The sequence below is a fragment of the Sarcophilus harrisii genome, chromosome 4, assembly GCF_902635505.1.
Source record: "Sarcophilus harrisii chromosome 4, mSarHar1.11, whole genome shotgun sequence".
Taxonomy (NCBI): Eukaryota; Metazoa; Chordata; class Mammalia; order Dasyuromorphia; family Dasyuridae; genus Sarcophilus; species Sarcophilus harrisii.
This window is the reverse complement of record NC_045429.1, coordinates 165,060,373-165,071,084: the sequence shown is the minus strand read 5'-3', so window position 1 is coordinate 165,071,084 and position 10,712 is coordinate 165,060,373. Positions and strand designations below refer to the sequence as shown.

Below are 10,712 nucleotides of genomic sequence, written 5' to 3'. Positions count from 1 at the left end.
AATGTATGTAGAATCATGCTATGAGATTACCTGAGGTTCAGATGAGCAAAGGTGACACTGAAGTCCTGTGACAACTATATCTTCCACAATATTTTCTCATCAACTCTCTCATCTCTTAGATATGCCAGTGTCAAAGATCTTAGACCTAGTGATTCATCCCACTAATTTCCTATATAGAAACCTTTATTTCTTTATTTTTCTATCTGTTTGTTTGTTTATTTTGTGGGTGAGGAAACTTCCCTTGACCTATCTGTAGCCATTAGGTGACATAGTGGATAAGGTATTGAGCCTGGAGTCAGAAAAAAATGAGTTCACATTTGATCTCAGACACTTACTAGTTGTATGGTCTCAGTTTCCTCATTTGTAAAATGGGAACAATAATAGCACCTTAGAGCCTACCTTCCAGAGTTGTGAAAAATCAAAGCAATTAGCACATAGTAGGTACTATGTAAATGTTTATCCTTTTCCTTTTGCCTCCACCAAAGCAAATCTTCAATTGTTCTGCAACATGTTGCTGGAGAGTATTTCCTGGGGACCCTGAAAGGTTCAGTGATTTGCCTAAAATAACAGGTAGGTTGTGTCAGAGATAAGAATTGAACCTATTTTCATGAACCTGGACTCTCTGTTGGCTTTGACTATGCCCTTTAGTGAAAGGCAAACAGACATTTATTAAACAGGTTAGCTCCTGTCTTTATTTTGCTTCTATGGCTTTTCCTGATTCTTCGCAATTGTCCCATCTCTGTTCCTGGTGGCCTCGTACTATGTATTAGCTTTGACTAACAGCTGGACTTCCATTTCAGTTGATGCTATTGGAAGAACTTCTTTTTTTCTCCTGACTCTCTGTTTGGGACCTCAGCCTTTCCTGTCAATCATGATGCTTTTCTTCTGGCTCTGTTCGGAAGCATAATTGGGTCCCTTGTGTGATGAGCTGTTGTTAACTGTTGATGCTGACATCAAATAAGTAGAAAAATTAAAGGAAAGGTCAAATCTCTGTCAAATGGAATAGATAGGGAAGACTCTGTGGATGAGAGGAGAACTTTACTTAGGTTGTTAGAAGTCAGTGAAATACACAATATTAGAAAACAAATAGAGTAAAAGCAGCAAGGTAATAGAGATAGCAATGTGCTTCCTGCAAATCACTTAACCTTTCTAAATCCTGATTCCCTATCTGAAATATAGAGATAAACATACTTGCTCTACCAACTTCACAAGGTTGTTATTCTGAAAGTACTTTTAAAATTGTAAAGAAATACTTATATAGCAGGTATTCTACCCTTACTGGCTCTGAAGCCATGCTAAGTTGCCATTCTTTATAACTATGTGTAAGTTTACTGGAGACAGGGAAAAAGGAAGGACAACTGGCTTCCCGCTGTGTGTGATCCATTGCTGATACAGCCCTTTAACTGACTGCTCTGCTGGACCTCTCTGGATGTATTGGAAGAAAGAAGTTGGAGAATCATTCTTATGGATTAGAGGCACTTGATTGCATCTCACACTATCTACACCTTTCTGTTCTGTACACAGCATAGGATTATGTGTCAGTTTTATTTTAGAAAAAGGCTTACTTCTCATTGGAGAAAATAGGTTCTTCAGTTCTCAAATTGAAGGTCTCATCACCTTTATCTCAAGTGACTAATGATAGCAATGTTACTATTGGCTCCTCAAAGAAGAGGCAATAAGCTAAAAAAAAAAAAAAGCATGAAATACACAAATATGAATCAAGTGTAGAACAAGTCTATTATTCCTTCACTGAAAAGAAAATGTTTAACACAAAATAATCAAGACAGGTATTATAAGATGATTACAATAGATAGTTTCATTCAGTAACTTAATACTAGAGTGATTATTTGGTTAGTTAATTCAAACCTCTTTGGGACATGGAACCATTTTGGCGAGACTGTTCATTATCTATTTCACATTTTAGCTTTACTGAGCATGGTCCAAGCTGACTCTTTTTTTCGTACCAGTCTATTCATACTGCTTCTAAGATACTCTTTCCTGGTAATGACCAGATTGCTTAGTTCAAGCCCTTTCCTCCACTACTGCAATCCCTGACACTCCAGGAGACGTCACTTCTACTTTGGCTATGGGAGATGCTGCTGCTGTGACTTATTCCCACAAGAACTTGCACCAGGGAAAGAGTATCCTTTCCTTTATAGCACATATGTTCATCCTTCATGTCCTTGTGGGTGTGAAGACACTTTCCCCCTTAATCCTTTCTATATTTCAGAGAATAGATTTCACACTTTGAAGCCAGAAGGAAAAGAGCAAGCTGAGGAGGGTAGGTCATCCCTCTCAGCATATCCATGAAACTTTAACCAATAGGGACCTCAATACAACAATGAGTGATACATGCAGCTTCCTAACCTCTAAGCTTCTACTTAAATCATCAAGAATGATAACCAAACATGCTGTAAAGTGGGGAAGGGCAACAGGGAGGACACCTGAAGAAGCACTTGGTGCATATAAAATTTAGCTATTATTTTTGGTCTAAATTCTGTTTTTTCCTTGAAGAAAGCTACTAGTGGGCAAATTCCATCTACCAAGACAGATCAATAACAGTTCTGCGCCTTATAGTCTTAGATTTAGAGAGATGCCTAAAAAGTTGGTACATGGTTAGAGGAATGATTTGCACCTTGAGTCTGAGGCAGTGTATTCATTTGTCATTTATCTTCTCAGTCTCATCTTGAACAATTCTCAAAAGGGAACAGTCTTTTAAAAAAAACTGATAAATTGAATAGAATTATGATTGAAAGTCTTTTAAATTTAATAATATTATTTGCATGTAACCCAAATCTTCTTGTTTAAATTTTTATTCACATAAACTTACATAGAGAAATCCGTCTATATGCAAATAGCCTGGCACATGTTTAAACTGACACATAAGACACAAAAAGACACATAAGAGGGCATTCATTCAAGGACAAAAAAAAAACCTCATTGAGATAAAAATCATGAACTTATTATAAAGGTGTCAATTTTTTTGAAAGTAGGTACATTAATGAAACATTTGTTAATTATATTAATAAAACACCTTTCATTAATTTAAAGAAATAGTGAGACTTTCATTCACTTAATTAAAAATCATTTTCTTCAGGTTTTTATATCAAGTTAATTACTTTTAAGTAAAAACAAGCACTTCTCTGGAAGTAACAGATCTCCTTTGACAATATGCAAATTATGTGCATGAGCTTCTCAGCTATATATAAATACAACTTGTGTTTCCATAATCTATTTATAGTTTATTCTTGCAACATTTATTATGTATTACATTTTCAAATCTGAATTACCAGCCGCATGTCAGGAAATCATCTCACTTCTCCAACCTGAAATGCTTTTCTCTTTCTTTCTCTCCTCTTTGCTTACTTCTGCCATTACCTCCTGCAAAGGACCACAGAAAAGAGAGCTATTTATCTATTCTTCTCTGACTAATTTCACTTGTTTCTGATATTTCTTAATATCTTTTCTTTGCTGTCCCTTCAACATTTCCAGTTTATCATTTTGCATATGTAGAAATAGTTCATTGGATTATTCTTAGATTTTATGTTTATTCTTTCCTTAAATAAATTTACTTAATTAGTTCACAGAAGCAGAATCATAATTTTAGCTAGAAAGAATGTTAGTGGCCATATAGTCAAACACCTTCATGTTACAGAAAGGTTATGTGACTTGTCTTTGGTTGTCCAGCTAGTATTCAAGACAGTATTTGAACTTATGTTTTCTTGACTCCAAGATCAGAACTTTGTTCTTTCACCATATTACCACTCAAACTTTTTGAAAGAAATTATTTTCAGTCACATGATATCTAATGCAATATTCTGTACACAATAGGCATTCTATATATGTTTGTTGGACAAGTACATATTAAAAATGAATCAAAGGAATGAAAGAATATATTGATAGAAAGAATATAAATAAGGAAAAAATAAGGAAGAGGTTGAGATACTGTCTTTCCACGATATGTATCTGATTTGTAATGGAAAGCTTCCCAAGACTACTCAACCCTCATAGTATTATCTATTCCCACAAGAACAAATGATGATTCTAGAAGGAAACTAGAAGCCATAGCTAAGGACTATAAAATTCTGATTAATAATATGAAGACATTAGGATACAGATGGTGGCTTCATCATTGTTATTAACTAAATATAAGTGTTTCATAAGAGAAACAGAGATTTGAGAAAGGAGAAATAAGCTTGTTTTTCTTGATCAAAGCTAAGAATGGTCTCCTGCTTAGTAATAAAATGCATATCATTTAAATAAAATAAAATATATAATAAATATATATATAATATATAATAAAATAAAATCAATAAAATGTATAACAATTAACTTGTTCTAAGCTTTGTTAATTTGAACAAGAGGGATTTGCAAAGAAAAAATAGAAAGGGAAGAATAAAATTACACACATAAATGAAATAAGAACAATGCCACAAAAATAAAAAGCATAATATAAGAAGAAGAATATTTATTAGTGGACAGTAGTAAACAGAAATGGTGATACAAAACCAACAGTAATCAACAAAAATTTTTATATCATGTAGGAGTTAACAACAAGGACAAAAGGATAAAATAAAATCCTAGATGGAGAGCAGAAATTTAAAAATTGCCTCAAATATCTATTTGCAAATGCTAGACTTGGGCAAAAATGTTGAGATAGAGATCTTATTATAAGGAGGGAAATTTTTTCTCAAACATTTCTGACACATGATAAGATAACCAAGACTAGAATAAGGTTGCAGAGAGCATACTTTATTTAAAGGGTACAATTTAGATGAAAGGGTCATTGGGCTAACAATCTTTATAGGAACAATTGTGCCCTTAAAAAGAGGGCCATACCAGAAGGGGTATGGAGTTTAAGTGGTAATCAATGGAGAGAGAAAGAGAAATAATATTGTGAATGGTTTATTACACAGATTTCTTGGTAAGTTAGGGTAAAGGCTATCCCAAGCATGTGAAGACTTTCCCAAGGGAATAAGTGGATCAGAACAATTTGCTCCAATGACCATGGAGATGGCTGACACAGGTACAATGGAGCACTTAGAGTTTGGTCAGACATCAAAGATGCCAAAGTCATCATCTACCACATCCTGGGCCATTACCAGTTGATCTTTCTTTTGTCTTGCTGCTGGAGTTTGATGACTCTGTAAAATAGACATAGGCTGACAACCTTGTGTTACTCTGCCTTACTTGATATGCAAGTCAAGACTGGTCTTCTTCAAAAACAAAGGAAGATAGACAAATAACAAAAAAACAACTATTCTGACCCTAATACTAACCAAAAAGGAGGAAATGGTTACTGAAATACAAATAATGACAGCTCAGAGGAAATAACCATTTAACTTTAGGATCTGTGATAGCTAAGGAGGAAAAAGCCTGGTCAATATAACATAAAACCTTATTTTTAAGACACAAGATAGTTAAGAATTCACAGACAGTATTGCTAGGAATTTATAGCCAAAAATTCCATAGAATAATTTGTTCTGAAAGGATTAAGATGTTCTTAAGAACAAAAATTTAACAACACAGATGAAGAAGAGTGAATTAAAGAGACAAACATGGGAGGCTTTTTAGTGATGTGTCCCGACCTAGAACTCATTAAGTTTTTAGAAAGGCAAGTACAATTTTGTATTTTGTCAGCCTAAAACATTTTTTTAATGTGCTGCGCTGGTTCCTTCTTCTCATTCCTCCCCCCCCTTCCCCCCCCCCCCCCCCCCCCCCCCCCGCCATCTTCTTTTTTTATTCTTTGTTGTAAGGTGTGACTCTTTGTACACTAAAAAACACAGATGATACAAACGAAAAGCTATCAACAAAATTATTTTTTATGATATGTAGGAGTTAAAAACAAGGACAAGTAATAAGATAAATATAAATTAATGATATTGATCATAGGATCAAGAGATCCTATATCTGAAAGGGACAATAGAACTCCTTGAATACATCCATTATTTTATGGATGAAGAAATTGAGATCCAGAAAGCTTAAACAGACAGTAAGTATCTGAGGCACGATTTGATGTTCATATAAAAACAAAATATATCAAAGAAAAGAAGAAAGAAGTTAATCAAGAAGCACTTGTTAAATACTTACTGTGTCCTAGGCATTGCAGTACTGAAGACATAAAACCAAAACTAATATAATCCCTTATTTAAAGAAGTTTGCACTTTGTTGGGAGAGGGGACTTAGTGAGTTTTCTCTCATTGGCAATCATTATGTAGGAGCTGGATGACTACTTGTCTGGTATTTTATGATGGGGATTCTGTTCTAGTTTGAGTTGGACCAAATGGCCACTGAGATCTCTCCCACCTCTGAAATTCTATGATTCTGTAATTTTGTACGTTGTTCATTGTACATTGTACACAGTAGGTAAAATTTGTTGAATTAATTAAAATTACATTTCTATAGGGACTTTCAAGAGACAGTCCATTGTTTTTCTTCTTCCTTGTTCAAAAAGGGAAAGACTAGTAAAAGTTGACAATTAATGTAATCTTATTTTATTCCTCTTTTCTCTAACAGTTTTAGGGAAGGTATCATTTTTTATATACACCTTCAGCAGAGAGGGAGGATCTGTGTTTTTGATGATCATATAATGATTTTTATTGCCTTGTATATAATAGGAGCCCAATAAAAATCTGTGGATGAAAAGGCACATGAATAATAAACAAATTAATGAAAGAAGTAAAAGAGACCTAAAGACCAAGAGCAAGTTACCAAGACAACCAGTCTCTCTCTTTTATCTCTTAGAGGTCACTAAGTAGAAAGAGAAGATGAATTACAAAGCATCCATCAGACTCAAAACATTCAGAAAGAAATCCTAAATTGCTACATTTATCCCTTATAGACTTTGTCTATTATGAGTCGGTCTCTCACCTCTATAACCTTTTGTGAACTTCTTCCCAGGTCCCTCTCATTTACAGATGATCATCCATTTATCTGGATGGCATTCACCTTGCATTTAAGTGCTATCTTTTTTGAAATGTGCTGACTGATAAGCACCATAATGAGTTCAACTCTGGCAGGAGCTTTAAAATGGCTTTCAAGGTTGCTTTTCCTTTTATGTAGAAGCTGCTAAGCTCCTCTATGCTACTGATAATTACCAAGGACTCTTTCCACCTTTGTCTGAGGAAATTTGGTTTTTCCCTCAGTGATGATCATACTTTTAAACACTGCTCAGTTAAAAACTCAGAGGAAAAAAATAAGAATAGCACATTGCAAATTCAAGTCGTGGGTACATTTTATTTTAAAGAATTTCAATAAGCAGATCTGTCGGCAAGATCACTTTGCATTCTGAGGGAATCAGAATACCATTTATAAGAAAATGAAGTTATTTCAGTTGTTAATGGCTTATCCAGTCAAGTGAAACCTAAATTGGAAACTATAATTTTAACTGAATGTCATTGTTTTCAATTAAATAGAAAAGTTTCTATACCATATAACATTTTGTGATATATATATTATTCTAAAAATCCATCACTGGAATATTCTTCTTCTTCATCTTTGCTACTGAGCTCAGCTCAAGCACTACTGTGCTAGATCATCACCTACCAACAAATCTCTAACTGTGTATATGTCCCAGGGATTTTCTATTTTTATATTTTCTCTTGATATCATCATCAGAGTTCATGAGTTCAATTATTATCTATGTGCAAGTGGCTCCCAAACTACATATGCAATGCTAGCCTCTCTCCTAGTCTCCAACCCCTCATCACAAACTATCCCATAGACATTTTGAGTGAACATCCCCTAAGTCTCCAAGCTCAGCATGACTGAAGGAAGCACCCAATCAACAAGCATTTATTAAACCATTACTATGTGTCAAGCACCTCTACAGGCATTGGAAATTGAAATTCAAAGAATGAAAATCCCTATTATATTCCAATTAAGAAAATAAATACACATATTTATTTATATACACAAAGAAATATAAAAATAATAATACAAATAAATACAAAGTAGTTAAATACAAGTTTATTTTAGAAGAAAGATACTAGTATATTGGAAGAACAGGAAAGACTTCATATAAAAGATGGTTCTTGAACTGCATCTTGAAGAAAAAGAGGGATTCTATAAGGAGAATTTAAGGAGGAAGACATTCTAAGTTTAGGAGATGACTGTTGCAAAGGTATGGAGATAAGAGATAGAACATCATATATGTAGAACAGAGAGAAGACAGTCTGTTTCAACTACGGAGTTCAGAAGAGAAGATAATGCCCATCGAAGTTAGAAAAACAGAAGGAGCCAAAGTTGTCAAGGGTTTTAAAACTTACACAGAAGAGTTTATGATGTAAGATCCTAGATGTGAGAGGAAATCCCAGCAATTGATTGAGTAGAGGAAGTAGATTAAACAGAGCTCTTCATTTCTTCCCCAAACCCATCCTTCTAAACTCTCTTGTTCATGTCACAAACAAGAATAGCTTTCTAAGGTACCCAAATTCACAATGTCAGAAGTCATCCAGACTTCTCACTCTTCCACATCCCTCATATGCAATTAATCAGTTGCCAACTCTTGTTTATTCTACCTTCACAACATCTCTCTCGCCTATCCCCTTCTCTCTACTACCACAACCATCATAGTTTCATTACCACAATACCTTCCCCCATCCACCCAGTGTGGACCAGATGTGAAGCTGGTACCCAGTGCTCCATTCTTTTGTCTTATAACACCACTCTGTGGAGTCTATAAGCATCATCACTCATCAGCTGACTCCCAACACTTGTTCAACTCTTCCAAACTCTTCTAAATTTCTATATTATTTAAATTATCTCCAATTCCTACCTCTCAGTTTCTATCCTTCTCATGTTTTATCCAGTCTCTTCTTACTCCTACTGTGCCTCTGGAATTCTCATTCTTTAATAAACAAGCTTCTTCTTAATCGTGTCTACTGAAAGGATCACTATTCTTTCAGGCTTTCTGGTTTATCATGTGGCATTCTACTTTATTTCTCCTCTTCTTCTTACATAGTAAATTAGTTGCCAAATCTTGATATTTCTACCCCTAGGAAATCTCTCACATGCAGTTATTTTCCTTTATTCAGTCAACTACTATCTTAATTCAGACCTTCATCACCTGTAACTTAAGACTACTATGACTTGATCTCTATGGTCTCTGAATTTCAGCCTGAAGTCTCTTCTTCCTCCAGTAAGTCCACCACTCAGCTTGGTTCTGATAGGACCACATTACAACCTTACTCATTAAAGTCCAGGGGCTCCATATTTTTCATAAGACCAAATAAAAATTCCTCTGTATAGTTTTAAAGCACTCCACAAACTTGAATACTAGGCTAAAAGAAGTGTTCTGGCTGAGACTGCTGAAAGATAGATTGACTTGTGAGGAAAATAGAGCAATTTCAGAAATAGCATGGAGAGAACTGGGCTGGAGGCAGGTGATAACAGAAAGGATTATCTTTAGCCTTAGCCAGAAAATCCTATTAAAGTTATTCAATTCATTCTGTTTTTCCTTTGACCTAATTTTGTAAAATGAATTTAAATAGCCACAGACCCTTTGAATACTGTGAGAAGCCTGCCAACAGGATCACAAGAGAAGAGTAAGATGGAGTTAAGTAAGTGACCAAATAACATGGATGTCAGGACTACTGTCACCCTGACAATAGATGACAATGGATAAGTCCATCCAGGAGGAGGTGGAGCAGGGTTAGTAGCTAAGCAAAAGTCTAGGTAGGAAATTATTCAAGCATAATGAGGCTAAATAAGGAATAAAGAAAGCAGATAGGATATAAAATGTGAATGGCCTAAATAATTAGCACTAATAACCAGTGAGATGGCTAAACACTAATCCTATGGAAGAAACTGATCTCTGAGCTTTTTTAAGTCACTTATTCAATGAGGATGGCTCAGAGCAAGGATAAAATCTAATTATGAGTTTGAGCATTTACCACACAGAAATCAACAAAGGCTATGACAGAGTTTGAGTTATTGTTTCCCTAATTGTCTAGACTTAAGAAAATAATTGAGAAAATATTAATAATGCAGATTAAACTTTAAAGTGTATCATTTGCATTTTTCCCAGATGCTCATTGTTAAACATTTGACAGTATACCTTTGCTTGGAACTCATAGGTTTTCATAGATATTAGGGAAAAGAGATGGATAGCAGAATGGTAGAGCATTGGGCTTGGAGTCAGGAAGATCTCAGCTCTTAATGGGCCTCAAATACTTACTCTCTGTGTAACTCGGGGCAAATCACTTAATCCTGTTTGTTTCAGTTTATTCATATACATACATATATATATATATATGTATATATACACACACACACACACACACACACATATATATATATATATATATATATATATATATATATATATATATATATAATGAGCTGGAGAAATAAATAGCAAGCCTCTTTCCTCTCTTTGCCAAAAAAAAAAAAAAAAAAAAAAAAACCCAAACAGCATCATGAAGAGTCAGACTTGACTGAAAGGACTGAACAACAAAGAGAGATACGGCATTCAGGATGAAAGAGATGATAGTACGTCCATACTCTCTCCTCATCAGACCAGTCAGAAGCAATGTGGTCAGTTCTACTTCCTACATTTTAGTTAGGACATGAGTAATCTGAAAAGTGTCCAAAAGAGAGCAAAGAGCATGGTAAAGGGTCTTGGGCAGTGAAAGGAAAAGGTCAGCAGGAATTCTAGAACTGGAAACAATAATAATAAAATTTGTATTTACATAATGCTTTAAGGCTTGTGA

General features: G+C 34.7%; 1 long non-coding RNA gene across 2 annotated transcripts; it reads right to left on the bottom strand.

Moving 5' to 3' along the window:
• Positions 1 to 611: 611 nt before the first annotated feature.
• On the bottom strand, positions 612 to 9,519 carry LOC111720693. Of its 2 annotated transcripts, none has more exons than XR_004233611.1 (4): positions 8,777 to 9,519; positions 3,272 to 3,381; positions 1,566 to 1,680; positions 612 to 1,018 (listed from the first exon to the last, which is right to left on the bottom strand). It is a non-coding gene; the product is annotated as an uncharacterized LOC111720693 (long non-coding RNA). The 2 variants fall into 2 exon arrangements; XR_004233612.1 differs by having other exon boundaries at positions 3,291 to 3,381.
• Positions 9,520 to 10,712: the final 1,193 nt, after the last annotated feature.